General features: G+C 49.9%; 1 protein-coding gene across 1 annotated transcript in view; it reads right to left on the minus strand.

Moving 5' to 3' along the window:
- The window catches only part of AFAP1 (actin filament associated protein 1), a 135,371-nt gene extending 123,370 nt beyond the window's left edge, over positions 1 to 12,001 (minus strand). The window contains exon 1 of the mRNA XM_079154342.1: positions 11,829 to 12,001. The gene's annotated coding sequence lies outside the window, so the exon portion shown is untranslated. The remainder of the gene's footprint in view (positions 1 to 11,828) is intronic.
- Positions 12,002 to 16,447: the final 4,446 nt, after the last annotated feature.

Genomic DNA, 16,447 nt, shown 5'->3' on the forward strand with positions numbered 1-16,447 from the left:
TCAGAAGCAAAGATCAATGAAGCCAGTCATAAAAACACCGCACTTCAAGCCACATGCTTGGCCCCTCCTGCAATCCCACTGTGGCACTGGGAGCATGGTACTTTATTTCTGACTTTGCCACCAAAAGAGCTGGGCTGTGTCTCTGAGCAGGGTCCAACAATAACTCAGTGGACTGGCCCAGGGGACCTCTAGGTCCTTCCCAAGTCAGCCAGCCACAGACACCTTCGTACCAACACAGGTTACAAAAATAAACTGCACAAACGGAAATGCCCAGGCTTTCCGGACACCAAATGCACAAAAGAAGAGATGCAGAGGGCATCAGACCCACGCGCAGAGGAGCAGCTGTGGGTGAGAGCAGACCCTAAGGGTGGGCAGAGCAGCGAGGCCCAGGCAAGGCTGAGGGCTTCCTATTGTAAATCCTCCTCAGTGGCCGGCTACTGGCATCCATTCTGACTGAATTTCAGCGTGCAAGGCTTCCTCCAGGGCACACAAGTATCTAGAAATCTCCCACACTCCTAGCTGGTCATTTAGTATTTCACTGACAAAAGAAAGACTAGAGGCTGAACCACAGGCAGGGCCAGGCTGCACATGGAAGCAAGCTACACATAGCCTGTGGCCCTGCCAGAACCCAGTCCCCGGCCCATGGCACATCCAGGAGGCCAACCTGCAGAGCACACTCCCAGGGGGACAGGCGCCATCTCTAGTGACAACCAGGGGTCCGAGATGGCACCTGATGACGGGCCCACAGCTGCCCTGCTTCCAATTCCAGACCAGCCACAGAAGCCCAAATACGGCCCTCGCCAGTCTCCCAGGACACAGGTGCCCCGTCTCCAGGCCCAGCAGAGCCTCCCTCTCCACTATGAAGCTGCCCTGCCCCCCCTGCAGGTGACCTGCCAGACACAGTGATTAGTGGCCAGCTCCCAGTAAGCAGCCTTTGCTTTGCTCGAGTGGGTTGTCTCTTTATTTCCACAAAGGAAATGAGGGGCTTCTCTCCATGTGGTCAAACCATATAATTCTGAAGCCCAGCGTGGCAGAGTCCAAGTCTAGAGAGATCAGTCACTCCCCCACAGCTGGGGAAGAATCCAAGCACTGCAGAAAGCTTTTAGGAACTTTGTAATCAAACCTGTGGCTCACAAGCATTCACTTTCCCCTTAGAACTATGCGATGGTGAGCAACTTTGTCAACTTCCCTAAGCCTCTGTCTTCATTTAATAACACATTTCCCTGGAAGGCGGTATTAAAGGGAACACCACAAGTGCAATAACTGACAAATGCCAGGTGCCCAACAGTTTTGAGTCCCTTCTCTTGCTGCCTGTGCCCTAGGGAGGGACGCCAGAGGTCTCAGAGAAAGGCCGAGGACTCCCCGACACTGGGCATCCTGCACTCACACCCAGTGCGGGGGTGGGGGGGGACCCACACTTACGCATGGTACCTACATACAGTATTTGTTTTGCTTTTTCCACGCAGGTGCTGGTGGCTTCTAACCCTCACACTGTATGACCCATAATTTTTTCTTCACTACCCACACTTGCATTTTAGCAGATTTGAATGGACCTGTCCTCTTCAGAATGAAACAAACATTGTTATCGGCAATACATTACAAAAGGCACTTTGTCCCACTCTGATCCCACAAAAAGCTGTCCAGGAACATTCGGGCTGGTGAGGAGAATGTTGCTCAGCAGGTGTGGACAGACACCTACCCTGGTCAGGTTAGAGGTTGCACGCACTGGCCTCTAGGGGACGTGTGCTTCTCACGCAGTCACCAAGGAGAGGGCAGGGCGTGGGGCAGCCAGGCCCAGGCACTGACTGCTCAGCGTCCCATGTCTCAGTCTCCCTCCCTCCTTTCCCCCACATGTCCAAGGCCACATGGCTGCTGCAGGGCCGCTTCCCTCAGGAGTCAGTCCAGTGATCTCAGCCTTTTTTCCAGCAAAATCACTCTTCTACTTCCACCTCGAAAGTAGATAAGTCAGAGACGAGGGCCTTGGGGCAGATCTGAAAGGTCCCTGTGTCCAGACCTCAGGGGACCCTCCCAGGGTTTAGAACAATCCCCAAAATTCAGGTCTAGGCCTAAAGGGGTAAAAAGACACCTCATGTACACAGCTTGGTCACAGAGCAAATGCACACCTGTTGGTGACAAGTTTTCAGGAGATAAATAGTAAAAACTGTCAAGAGCACCCAAGCCAGACTGCCCAGGTTCCTGCCCTACTCAAATACCAGCTGGCTGTGTGGTGCTAGACGAGGTGCCGGGCTGTCTACGCTCAAGTTCCTCGCTGTAATGTGGTGACAATGATAATGCTGCTGTAAAAATCCAGTGAGTTACCACACACAGAGCATCCAGAATAGAACCTACCGCACAGGAGTTCAAGAAGCATGTGTTAAGTGAATGAATAACTGTTAGCCTCTATTAAATATGTCCGGACTCTCACACCATATTTACAATGCACAAAAAATGTCTGGAGTTCTTATATAACTATCAACAATGGCCACCACTAGAGAAGGGGGGATACAAGTTTCAGTTTGTTACCCTATTTATATATTTCTGTATCATCTGACAATTTTAAACCACATGTGCATATAAATTTGCCTCACAGCCAACTAGATAATGTGATTTCTAACTAAAAAAAACTCTGGGTTCAATCCCTGGTACCAAAAAAAAAAAAAAAAGAACAAAAGCAATAATAGATGGAAACATTCACCAGAGTGCCTGGAAGAGGCACTCAGCAGAGAAGTGGAGATGGCAAGCTGGAGGTAAGGATGGCTGGGCTCCCAAGAACTCCACATCCGTGCTGAGCACTTAAGGCCTCCGTCAGCCCAGAGACAGCCCATCTGTGCTGCGTGGAGGGCTGCTCTTCAGAACAGGCAAGTCCAGGATACACACTTGAATTAGGAAGAGGGGGTTAAAATAGAAAACATGGTACCACATGCCCTCAGGATTCATCCCAATTGCCACCTTCACCTGTGTCCCCACATCAGAGAGTTTAAATCAATAGGAGTCTGGGTATTATAACATTTAGGAAAGCCTCACAGGTTTCAAGTGCCATGTAAAACTCCAAAACCATCTCCAGACATTCCTCTTTCCTTGCTGGTCATCAGTGGCAAACCTGTTCATCACACACCCCCAAGAGGCACCGTGTTCAGATGCAAGAAGCCATTTCTCCAAATGTCCTTGAACAAAATATCCATGTAGACCTCTGCCCCCAATCTAGTTGTCCACCATGGCTCAAGATTACTCTAGCTTGTACTGCTGTAATCTAATGCCAAGAACATCACTATCACTTCTCATTCCCTTCTAAACAATTTTTATAATGAAAAATGGACCCTGTCAGGGTTGGGTCCCAGTGCTACAGCAAACTCTCATTTTTCTTTCTTTCTTTTTTTTCTTTTTCTTTTTTTTTTTTTTTTTTTTTTTTGTGCCAGGGATTGAACTACTTAGGGGCACTCAGTCACTGAGCCACATCCTCAGCCCTATTTTGTATTTTATTTAGAGACAGGGTCTTATTGAGTTGCTTGGCACCTTGCTTTTGCTGAGGCTGGCTTTGAACTCACAATCCTCCTGCCTCAGCCTCCTGGGCCATTGGAATTACAGGCGTGTGCCACTGAGTCTGGCAGGAAAATTATTTCCAACCCAGAATTCTATACTCAAGTCAAGCTATCAGCTAAAAGTGAGAGGAAAACGTTAAACATTACAGAAGATCCAAAACAGAATTCTTTTTCAGAAAGTTAACTGGTGAATATGCTTAACCAAAACAAGAGAGAACATTGTAAAAAGGAGGAATCCAACCCAAGAAAGAGATGAAAGGAATCCTCAGGGAGAGAGAAAAGACCTCAAGTGGACAAATGAGCTGCAGACCCAGGCTAGATCAGGAAGAAGGTAAGGCCCAGGAAGGATTACTCTAGGAATGGATGAAATGGAGATTTCCTGATGCACATGATGAGTTGAGACGAGATCCGCATTCTTGGGAGGGAGGTGAATACAAGACACAAAAAGAAAAAGAAGCAAAACAAAAAAAGGCAATTGTTAACTCAAGAAAAAAGAAAAAGCTATGAAAAGAAATGTGATCAAAATAGACTATCTCCCCTAGTACCCCCGCATAGGTCGAGGGGAATGGAGGGAGGGAAGGGGGTGTGGGGGGAAGAAGATAGTAGAGTGAAACAGACATTATTACCTCATGTACCTATATGACTGCATGACTGATGTGATCCTACAGTATGCAAAATCAGAAGAATGAGAGATCACACTCCATTTACATATGGTTTATCAAAATGCATAAATGCACTCTACTGGCATGTATAACCAATTAGAACAAATAAATTTTTTTTTAAAAATAGGCATCCATAAATAATATTTACATAATCATAGTGCTGCTGAATGTTTATTTACCACAATTTTTAAAATGATTACTGTGATCTGTTTGATCCACAAAACACTTCCAAAATCAAATGTGTGGGTCTTCCCACACCAACCCACCGTGAGACCGACGTGCATCCTACAACCCAAACAAACTCTGATCAGCATCAGGTCCTGCAGGAGAAGGTGGCAGGCCCACCAGGCACACTCTGCCCCACTGCACAATCAGCAGCTTGCCACGTCTTTCATCTTTCTGACCAACCAGCTACCCATCCAGGCTTCCCAAACCCCTCCTCGGGCTTGAGTGTCTGTTACAGCAGCCCACAGAGCTCAGGGAAACCCTTCTCTATCAGTTTATTACCAAGGACACAACTCAGGAGCAGCCAAAGGAGAGGGCTCAGGGGACAGGCACAAGCTGGGGTGCGGAGCACAGAGCCTCCTGGAGCACCACCGAAGTCCACGGCCGGGAGCCCTCCTGACTCAGGGTCTGGGACTTTGTAAAGGGTTCTCCGTGTGGGCTGCCCTTTAAAGTATTCCACCTCCAGCCACTGCACCTCCCCTGAGGTTGGTGGGGGGATAAATTTCTAACCCTCTCATCATGCCCTGATCTTTCTGGCCACCAGTCCCCAGACTGAAGGTGTCTAGGGATGGCCCGCCACCCATTATCTCATTATCATGTCAAATACGCCCTTATCACTCCAGTGATTCCAAGGGCTTAGAAGTTCTTTTGTCAGGAATTGGGAACTAAGACCAAATATATGGGGAAAGGTGTTCCTATCACCCCTGTGACTCAGGAAACCACAAAGTACCTCAGGAGCTCTAGGCCAGGAAGCAGGACAAAGACCAAACGCATATTCTTACACTCTCATCATCAATCATCCTAGGAGGCTGGGGACAGGTAAGGGGGTAGCAGGAGCAGGGGTAAATCCTCTGCTTCCATAGCTGGATGCCGCACACACACTCTCTAGAACAAAGAGTCAACATGCTGAGTGACAGTCTCTGGGGCTCAGAGTCGGGTGGAGAGGGGGAAGGGTAAGGCAGGCAACTGGCATGTTTTTGTTCTAAGCCTTGGAGAACTTTCAGATCTTAAACTATGTGCCTCTACAACCTAGTGAAAAATGAGTTTTTAATGCATAAACAGAATCTGATACTTGACCAACAAGAATATTATACCATGTGGTATATTCTTAAATTTTTTGGAATCCAATCACTTGGAAAATGTAGAGAAAGCTATAAATCACACATAGACATGTGCATGCAAAACTCTTACACAGAATTTCAGAATTTTATAAATTTCTGAAGGTCAGGTTAAATACCTCAGAATTATAGATTCCAATTTATTTTTTTGCTTTTGGTTTTTGCTTTTGTTTGCAGTGCCTTGGTTAGAAGCAGGGTTAGAAGCAGGGCCTTGTGTGTACTGGGCAAGTGTTCTCCCCCAAAATAGACCCCAGTCCAGATTCTAGTTTCTTAAAGGAAATTTATCTTACAGCAGAGCTTGTCATTTACTGTGTAGGAAAAAAAATGAAAAACTATCAAAAATTCCTGATGGTCAAATGAGATCTACAATACTTGCTGACCATCAGTTGCTGCTTCCTGATTCCTTCCGGATTCACATGGTTCCCGGCTCTCAGTGAAGGTGTGAACCTTGTTTACTAGCTCTTAGAACTCAAAACAGTGCAGGGCTCTGAAGTGCAAGAGTGTGAATCGCTGCGTCCATTCTAGAAAAAGACAAGGAGTCATGCACTTGGCTTCCTGTGAGGAGCCCTCCACCTTGAGAAGGAAAGGTCCCAAGTCCCCACATGCAGCTTTTTCCATAGAGGAATCATGCTAAAACTCACTGGCATGATGTCTGTAGTCAGAGCAGGCCACTCAAAGGCCCCAAAGCCGCCAAAATGCTCTGTTTCTGATGGAACCGCCTCCACACTGACAACCTCACTAACAGCCCCACATCAGGTCCGAACGGTTTGTCTTTTAAGAGGCCTCTGAGCATTCCTGACAATTTGCTTAAAAATGTGATGCCTTAGTTTATGCATCTATTAACCGAGACTAACAATAACTTGGACATTGTAACAAGAGGACCAGTTCATGCTGGTGGGCAGACGACAGCCCCAAGACGTCAGGGCCTTAGTTCCTGGAACAGGTGACCATGTCACCTTACATGGCAAAATGGGATAGAGATTTTCCTGGATTACTTCAGTGTTCCCTCTAAGTCCAGCAGCATTTAGAAGCTGGAGACTTTCTCTAGGAGGAGAAGAGCACAGAGAACAGGAGTTGAGAGCTTGAGCAGGATTCCACAGTCCTTGTTGCTTCTGAGCTGGGGGGGTCACATGCAGGGACAGAAAGAGGCACTGAGGTGGTCCACAGTTGGCAGCCAGCAAGGAAACAGGTACTGGTCCCACAACCACAAGGAACTACATTCTGCCAATGCCAAGTAAGCCTGGAAGCAACCCTTCCCAGAAACTCCAGTACAAATTCTGAGGATGCCTTGATGTTTACCCAGTGAGACCCAGGTCAGACCTCTAACCTACAGGACTGTAGGTACCGTGCGTGTTGTCTGAAGTCATTAAACTTGTGGTCATTTGTTAGAGCATCTGTAGGAAAGTGATACAGTGATGTTGATGAAATCCCCAACAGAGTGTCTGGTATAATGTGGGTATTTGACAAAAGTCTACTGACTTCCTTAAATCAAAAGGTAGGACTGGCCGTATTCCATCTGAAACAAAGGATTACAGACTTGTCCTGACAAACAGTGACTTGAGGAACTATAAACTTCTCATAATGCCTACGAAAGCCTTTCCTTTAACTTATATACCTACCCAGACCTGTCTTACTGAAAACTTGAAGCATCACACCAGGGACTAAATGCAGGTGTGTGTTTACCACCTGGACCGCCAGTCACCCATAGGAACCTCTCCCAGCACTTGCCTACACACATCCAAATCTGCTATTCCCACTGCCTGTGAGCACCCCTCTTCCCACAAGGCACTGAGGCCCTGCATAGTGCTTCGGCACATCACAGGAAATCCATAGGATGTTTGACGATGCAACATATCATGGTATAACTTGATATCCACACAGACGAGAGTTCGCAGAGGCCCAGGGCCAGGTTCTTTGGCCTTTGTGTTCCTCTTTGTGTGCCGCTGATGTCTAGGGCGTTGGAAGCTCTCTGTAGAGGTGATGAAGACAAAGAAAAGCTGAACACTCACAAATAGCTCTTCAGGCAGGGGCCTGAGGAGTCACGGGCACCCCTCGGTGCCAGAGCCAGGCCCACCCAGATGTGGGAAGCTCACTAGCACCGTTGTTTCCCATACGAACGGGTGAGTGCTCTCCCCACCTTGGCCTCTCACTGCCCTCTGCCTTCCCCAACCACAAGATCGCTCACTTGGGAATTGAAATGTTAAGAAAGAAATTATGCTTCGTTAAAGGAAGGCTCGCGGGGATGTAAGCAGATGGGAGAGATTACTAAAGACTCAATTGTGCACACCTCTCAATAATTTTGTTTACAAAAGATAAATGGTAACTGAATATGAACTTGATGATGCCCCAAAATGCACATCAAACAATGTTGGCCAACTAAAGACAGGAACTGTAAATGAAGTTGCCTAACAACACATTAAAGACCTAGAGCATATCAAATTTGGAGTTTTAAAGAAAAACACAGATACATTCGATTATTAATAAAGCATTTTTATCAATCTTTGTCAACGCAATATTTTACAACTTAGAAAATTGTTACATTTATAGTGTCATTTGATCCTCAGAAAAATCTTTTGAGTTAGGCAGAACCGGCATTACTAACGGCTAATGTCCCTTAGGGATGAGAACTGAAGTTCAGAGGATAAACGTGGACTTCACAGAAGCCTTTGTAGAGCCGTTTCTAACGGAGTCCCCTGCACAAAAGAACCAGTGTAAGCTATCCTTAATACACTCTTACATGTCCTGTCAACATTCAAAAAGGTTCAAGTGGCCTGCAACAGACATCTACATGATCAGCACCTGACAGTGGAGAAGAGAGAAGCCCTGGGTAAGCAGGGCAGGCAGGGGGAAGGTGAAACAGAGGCTCAGAACCACGGCTGAAGGAAAAGCAGTCTCTGAATCCTAGTTCTAGGCCAAAGGTACTTAGGGGAAACAAGATGATTTACAGAAGCATCATAACCTGAAAAAGGGGACGTACCATCATTGTTTAACACACTCCTGCAGCCAAACCAATCTCTCAGACACCCCACACCAATGGCATCAAACCAAGGAGTGCTCCAGTGCTGTGTGAGTCATTCTGTCCCAGCCCTAGGCCAGAGCAGAGGGCAGATCTGAAGGGTGCAGCTCAAACGCCATCTCCTCCATCCCCACACGTGAATCTACATAAAAGTCAAGCCTGCTACAAACATTCTCAGTGAAGAGCAAGCATTAACTAGTTGAGTCTCAGTTAAAACATTAAGAAAACCATGAAGAAAAACCAGTCCAGTTTTTCTAAAGTGAGATTCCCTAACTAAACGAACCACCTGGAGCGTATAACAAAGAACCTTTTTTAATTAAGAAAAGAACACAAATCAAAAAGTGCTACTGACTGAGGTAAAATCGTAATACAGCAGCATCACTACTTGACCAAAGAGCTATCATCTATTTTTAATCCTGGTAATTATCCAAATAACTAAGATCAGCAGAGAAAATTGTGTACCCTTTCTACAGAGACATGTGGCTTGAAGAAACTCAAGGACACCAAAATTCCCCCTTATCAAATAGATAAACTGAAAAGGGGTTTAATGTCTTAAAGGATTGGTTTCTACATTCCTTAAAATCAGAGCTTCCTTATAGGTCATTTAACATATGATGAAACGTTTTGCAAGTTGTAATTTTAAACTATGCTTTAAGCTGTTACATAAAGCCATGTGCATCTACTTGAGGCAGCCTCGAAATTCTATTCATTTCAGAGTCTCCAAAATAAAAACTCTGTTATGAATTGGGGCACAGAAAAGCCTAAAGTTGACAGACTTAATGATACTTAAACATTGATAAAATGCTCCAGAAAAAAAGATCTGTCCCTGACAATTTCATAAAGAGAGAAAAAAAAAAAAAAAAACTAATGGAATAGAATGAAGATGTTGCAAGTATCACATAATTATGAAGAATACACAACACCAAAAGGTTACTTAAGATCATTGTAGATGCTTGTCCTTAACACTGACATAGTATACACCATGCAACCAATCTTGTTTAGAAGAAACCAAAAAGGAAGAAAAGGAACTTTCTCTTTAGAAGACATTTTCAAACATCTTCACTATTTGTACCATTGCTACTGAAAGAACTTTCCTCTGCTATATTTGGTTGAAAGAATGAAAGGTTAAAGGCTGAGGAGGATCTTGGAAATTATTCAGTTTAAGACCCTCAAAGGTGAGAAACAGAAAGCCCAGATGAGGCGGTCTTACAGGAACTAACAGTAAATGAATTCCAGACCCAAAATTAGACTCAATAAATTCTAATCAAGTACTCTGCACTGTGCAAGAAATACTAGGAAGTAATAGCAAAAAAATTAATTTAACAGCCCTTCGGTGAGCCAAGGATCTGAAGGTCTACACTAACACGGAAGACTGGATTCGGCATAGAAACAGGCCTCTCTTTGGCTGCACCTCTTCCCTGCTCCGGGCACAAACTGTGCCTCCCCATCAGAGCATATTTCAAGCTGTGCTACAGTTAACCACTTACTGCCCAAACCCACACTGTCCCTGAAGACCATGCACTCCTAAAGGGCAGGACTTCAGGCAGGGGAGGCTTCAGGGGTCAGGTACCACTAAAAAGAATGGCTAAGCAGGAGCTGAATGACTGGAGCTGGGGTGGGCAGCATAGCTGAGGACAGACTAGAAATGATGAAGGGCCCTAAGCTTAACATGGACAGCAGTGGCAGCCAAGTGGTCAGCACAGCTGCCTTGTAGACCAGTTATTTGGGCAGCGTCTCTCGAAAGGATTTCAGGCCAGATATGAGCACTTCTTGTGCCTACAGTTGTTTTCCCTCAGCTCGGTAAAAAGGAAATGCTGTGTTGTCTGATTTTGCATCACCCAGGAGGAGAATCTCCCTGGGCAATAATAGGTGTTTTGAAACGTTTGATGGAAGGATAAATGATCCCACTTTACTTAGCCTAAGAAACACAGAGGACCTAGGGACAGCCTCAGGTCTTCTCCTCCATCCTAAACCAGAGTTTCCCCCTCCCCAGATCTCACCCGAGCGCTGACTTCATTAATCTGACCTCCAACTGTAACTGCCTTGGCCTCTTTCCCTGGGTGTGGATTCTCCTGCTTCAAACGCATTTTCCAGTCCGCCAAATTCTTGGGAGAGTTTCCTCCCCCTCTCCAAGCGCTGAGAGCTGCAAAGTTAATTCTGGCTTTCCAGTTTTGGTGCGCGCGCGCGCGCGTGTGTGTGTGTGTGTGTGTGTGTGTGTGCGCGCGCGCGCGGTTCCTCCTTCCTAACGGAAGAAATCAAGAAGTGCTGGGCAGAGGGGCTCTGCTCCCTCCAATCACAGCCGGCTTCCCAGACTGCCGAGCCGCCCGCAGAGCAGGAAACTCAGCAGCCAGACGTGGTCCCAGCCGCGGTGACAATCCCGCGCTCCCCGGGGACCCGGCTAGGGTAGGGGAGCGCAGCCTGTCGCTCCCGCAGCTGCTCGCTCTGCAAATAATAAATCAAAGAGCGGTGGACAGTGCGGCCGCCCCGAGCCAACGCGCCCCCGCCCCCGCGCTCAGCCCGGCGCACCCCGCGGTGCACCCCCCAACACGGCTGGTGGTGAAAAGGGACCACAGCCCAGAAGCCACGCGGGAGGGGACGAGCGCCCACGCGCAGGTCCACGCTGTCACCCTCAATGACACACTGAGGTGTGAGCCGCTCGCCCCCGGTGGGACACGGAAACGGCCCCACGCGCGGTTCCACGCTGTCACCCTCCGGCGCACTGAGATGAGAGCCGCTCACACCAGGGTGGGACACAGACGTCTGGCCCCCACGCCCAGGTCCACGCTGTTTCCCGCCGTGACACACGAGACGCGGAGCCACGCGCAGGTCCACGCTGTCACCCTCAATGACCCGCGGAGACCCGTGCCCAGCGCTGGTCCACGCAGTGCCTCGGGCGGCACAGACGCCAGCGGGCCTGCCACTCGACCGAAGGGCCGGGAAGGGCCCCAGGCGCGGGTCCGCGGCCGCCCTCAATGACACTCGGAGAACCGGCCCCACGCGGGGACCGTGGGCGAGCCCGACTCGCAGGCGACCGGGACTCATGCGCGGGTCGCAGCGGGCGCCGGGCCTCGGTGCCGCCCCGAGGCGAGACAATGCCCAGGCGCAGCGCCGCGCTAGGGCCCGGTCGGCCCGGTGGGTCCCCGGCCCGGTCCCACCCCGGCCCGGTCCGCCGCTCAGGGCGGCGCCCGCTGGGACCCGCCACGGCCGGTCGCCGGGGCCAGGACCCCCGCCCCGCCCGCCACCCCGCCGGCCCCGCCGCCAGCCTCACCTCAGGCCGCGCCTCGCAGCGTCACTCCCGCCCGGGCGCCGGCCGAGACAGCGCAGCCCGCAGCGGCAGGCGGCAGAGCGGCGGCGCCTCAACAATGGAGCCGGGGCGGGGCCCTCCGCCTCAGCAAGCTCGGGCTCCGCCGGCTCCGCGCGGGGCTGCAGCCGGCACGGGGCTGCAGCCGCTGGCACTGCGCAGGCGCGCGCAGCCCCGCCCGCCGCAGCGCCCCGCCCCGCGGCCAGCGCCCGGGGACCGCCCCCTGGCCAATGAGAAGAGAGAAGCGTGGAGGGGGCGGGGCCAGGGAACAAAGGGAGGTCGGGCGGGGCCTTGCGGGCCTGGACCCGGGGCTGCCTGGATGCGTAGCCGCTGGAAGCCACAATGCCGCGGAAAGGCTGCCGGTGCTCACCCCAAACCCCGAACCCAGGTTTCAGAACTGAGAGTGAGAAACAGGCTTGCTTTACCGAGGGAAGCTGAGGCCCAAGGAAAAAGATCACCTGATGCCGCAAGTCACATAGTCCCTTCCATCGTTTGCGTTTTAGTCATTCAGCAAACATTTCGAAGCATGCGAGTGTTCTTTAGCAATGGCATGAAAGCGAACTTGGGCGTCCCTTGAGTTCTGCCAGGCAGAACTTTTTTTCGTCTCACTTTAATGCCTGATAAAGGAGCCAGGAGCCCGGGGCTGATCATGCCCTTTCCTGCCCCAGAGCTTTAGTGTTGGCCATTCCCCGCCCGAGATGCACCCCTCTCTCCACCTGCCACCCCCATTTACCCAAGTATCAGTCTGTAAAACCTGTCCTGGTGTTATCAGAGCTCTGGGGAAGGCGACCCACGGTCTAGGTTTTCCACTACCTCGCTGGCTGCTTCTCTCCCTCCGGGACCCACCCCCTTCTCTGCACAAGCTGACATGGTAGGGTGTCCCCTGGCTGGAGCCAACAGTCTGTCTGCATGAATACCTTTCCAGAACACCTCACTGTCACTGGCTTCAGACACCAACCACATGCTCTGGTCGCTGCCAAATCACTCCAGCCCTGACCTCCTATAGACTGCCGCTGGAATCCCAGGAGGCACTTCACACTACTCATGGCCAAAACGAGGTGCTTCCCTCACCACCCCCCTGCACCTCCACATTCTTCCCTGTAAACAGTCCCTCTGCCCCACTCACATCCCTCAGCCCTCACCTTTCCCACAGCACCAGGTCACCTCCTCATGGCCCTGCTGGATTTTTCATTTGTGTAGGCTTCTTCCAGTGAGGTGAGGCCTTTCTAGGACCCAGCAGGGACCAGCCCTGAGTCATTTGTGTGTGCAGAGCAGGAGCTGGCATCCTGAGGGCACACAAGGAAGGCTGGCAGGAAGGATGGCCGGCAGATGAAGGATTGACGGTGGCAGTGGCTGATCTGTCCCCCCTGTCTTCACACACATGGATATGCCCATGTCTGCTTGTGTGTACACACACACACACTCACACACACACACACACACACACACACACACTCATGCACACTGAAAGCCTGGGCTCTAATGGGATCTACTAGCCAAGTTCCTCCATGAAGGTGAGAAACTTCTCCACCCCTCTCCAGCCATGGCCCCACTGTGGATTGGGATGTCCCTACTGATCAGGAAAAGTGACCCCATAACTCTGAAGGCCCCAGGTTTCTGCACATGGCCCAACCTGACACACTCTCCTCTACATGCCTGACCAACTTCTACTGATCCTTCCAGTCTTACCCTTAAAGTCACCTTCCAAGAAGCCTTCATGGCTACCCCACCACTACCAGGCAGAGCTGTGGCAGCCACACCCCAAGGTGCCCTTTCATGATTCATGCCCTGTGTAACCCCTGCAGCCCTGAGAGCTGGCGGAATCTATCTCGATTCTGCCCTTGAAGGGGGTAGTGGTGATGGAGTGTCACCTTCATGCTCACTTTACGTTATATAGGACTCCACCCAAGTGCACTACAGAGAGAAGTTCCACCTGCTGACTTTCGAGAAGGAAGCTGTCTTGCTGAGCAGGCCTTTGCAGAGGCCCACCAGGCAATGGACAGGCTCTGAGAGCTGGAGAAGGCCTGCAGGAGGCAGCCGGCACAGCTGACATCATAATCAGGGAAACGCTACACTCTATGAAGTCTGTTTCACCTGTTTTATCTGTATATCAATTTTCGGATTGGTATATACTGATATTCAAAAATAGTGTAAGGAGAAAGACACCAGCCTGCTGGCCAAAGGGAGAAGAGAGCATGAAGGCAGGAGAGTCTGCAGGTGAGAGGGTGGACGAGGGCCAGCGGGTCCCCACGCCAGCTCCACAGGCCGAAGCCGCGTAGAGCCGCCATATTGTGGGTCTCTTGCTCACAGTGGCTAATGACATCCAGGTCAGCTTGGAGTTGAAATGGGCTGGCTGCCCAGGGTGAAACCCCCGAGCCTCCTCACCAAGTCCATCAGCACGGCACATGAATCGAGTGGCATCGTGGTAAATGCCATGAGGAACGATGGAGGAAAACGACGGCTCTTCTAATTTAAGACATAGAATATGCTGAGTTCATTCATACAATTCCCTTCCCGAGGTTGGTTGATTTTTTCAAAAAGAGTTTAATGATTTTCCCAAAGCATGTGGATGATATAAATACCTAGAGACCGCTGTGAGAGACATTTGACTGCAGGTGAGTCTCACCTATAAGTATTGAAGTGAACTCGAAATAAGACAGCAGCCAAGAATTCAATAGCACATTGAAAAGCAGAATAATAAGATACCTCATTATTAATTTATACCTGTTAGAATATTCTGTTATTATAATGATAAAAAAAAAAAAAGAACAGTAAGTTCTGACCAGGTAGAGTTTTTCCCAGTAAGGCAAAGATGGTTTAATATCAGACAACCCACTCATAGATTAGATTATGTCAAAAGGCATTCTAAAAAGAAAATTCTTATGATCAACTCTGAGAAAGTGACAACAGTGGGCCTCCATTCTTCCAGCATTACTTCCAGGTGGCTTTCATCCTGAGTCCCGGGGGGTGCATGCGAGCCAGTGACTCAGACTCACTCATCCAGAGCTGCTTCGTGTGGCCAGCCACTTCCAGGATCATCTCCTGAGTCCGACCGGCCCAGGCTTTGGCACCCTTCCAGTACTTCCCAACCGTGACTTCATGTTTTCTTCTCATGTCACTCAGGATCTAGATGAGGTCCATGTCTGGGCAGAATTCACAGCCACACTGACTTGGCCACCCACCTGGCCCTCAGGAAACTGATTTCATTTCCTCCTTACAGTTTTGTTTGTTTGTTTGTTTGTTTTTGTTTTTTTTCAGGTAGCCCAGCTTCTACATCAGATGTCTGATCTGTATCATAGGTCAGGCCCGGCCCAGGTCAGCCTGCCCCATACCTTGTGCTGTTATGGGCTGATTTGAAAATTAAGCCAGGTTGGCCCCATTTGGTTCAGATATCCCATCCACCCTGTGTAATGCCGGCCCCCCTTTTCCTCAGGAGCCCACTCTCACAGAAGCTGACACCTCCCCCACCCCCACTTGCTCCCTGATCACATGATCCTTGACTTACAGAATGTGCGCTTGCCCTTCTGAGCATGTGCTGAGGATTTCTGAGAAAATATGCTTTTTGTAACTTGTGGTTGTAACTGCCACCCCGCCTCCCCCTTTCTTGGTGGTTTTCCAGTTTTTAAGTGACCCTCGACCCCTATGTAGGTGTCAGAGATTGAAGAACTGTTTGCTTGCTGCTTCCCCGGTCCTGGCCAGAATAAATCCTTTGTCTTTTACGTCAAAAGAACCCAGAATTTCATTTAGGATTTTGGAATAGCACCTTAACAGTGCCAGTGATTGATGTTGGCCCACACACTCAGATGCAGGTGTTGATGTCAGACTTGGTCTGGAAGTTGTCTTAGTCAGCCTTATGTCACTACAGTGCAATACCTTGGACAGTCGAATTAGGAAGACTGATTTAACTTATAGATTGGGAGGCCCCAATCCAAGATTGAGTGGCCCATAGTGGCCTCTCCAGAGCACGGTCCCTCCTGGTGGAGGAGAAATGTAACAAACTATGCCCATCGCCAGCCAGGAAGTGGAGAGCATGGACTAAGGTCCTGCAGTCCCCTCTGAGGGCATGCCCCCAACAACCAGAGCACCTCCCGCTGAGCCCCACCTCTGAAAGCTCCACAGCACGTCCAAATAGCGTTGCCCTGGGGACCAAACACTTAAACAGGCACTTTTGGGGGACACTATCCATCGTCAAGCCATAGCAGCAGTCGGCTACCACCGAAGGCTGCTGCCATCTGCAGCGATCCTGGCCTGCTCAAAGGGGCCCCAAGGGCGGTCCCACCCCTTGAAGGAGTGACTGTGACTTAGGCAGATGGGCACCCCTGGTTTTGTTATGTCACACATCTTGGTCTCCAGCTAGACACTGACCTGCTCCAGGGCATGCACCATGTGCAGGTGGGCGGACAGGTGGTCCCCGAGGTTTGCGTGGCGACCTTGTTGCCTACTAGCAGCCCACTGAACCTAGCCAGCAAGCCTGCTGAGCCGCCATCACAGTCCCTGCAGGAGAATGAGTTTGTGCCATGGGCAGAGGATAAGGACAGGCAATGCTGCCCAAGCCCCATGGATGCTGGGCATGAAAAGTGCATAGA

This window comes from Sciurus vulgaris, assembly GCF_902686455.1.
Source record: "Sciurus vulgaris genome assembly, chromosome: 9".
NCBI lineage: Eukaryota > Metazoa > Chordata > Mammalia > Rodentia > Sciuridae > Sciurus > Sciurus vulgaris.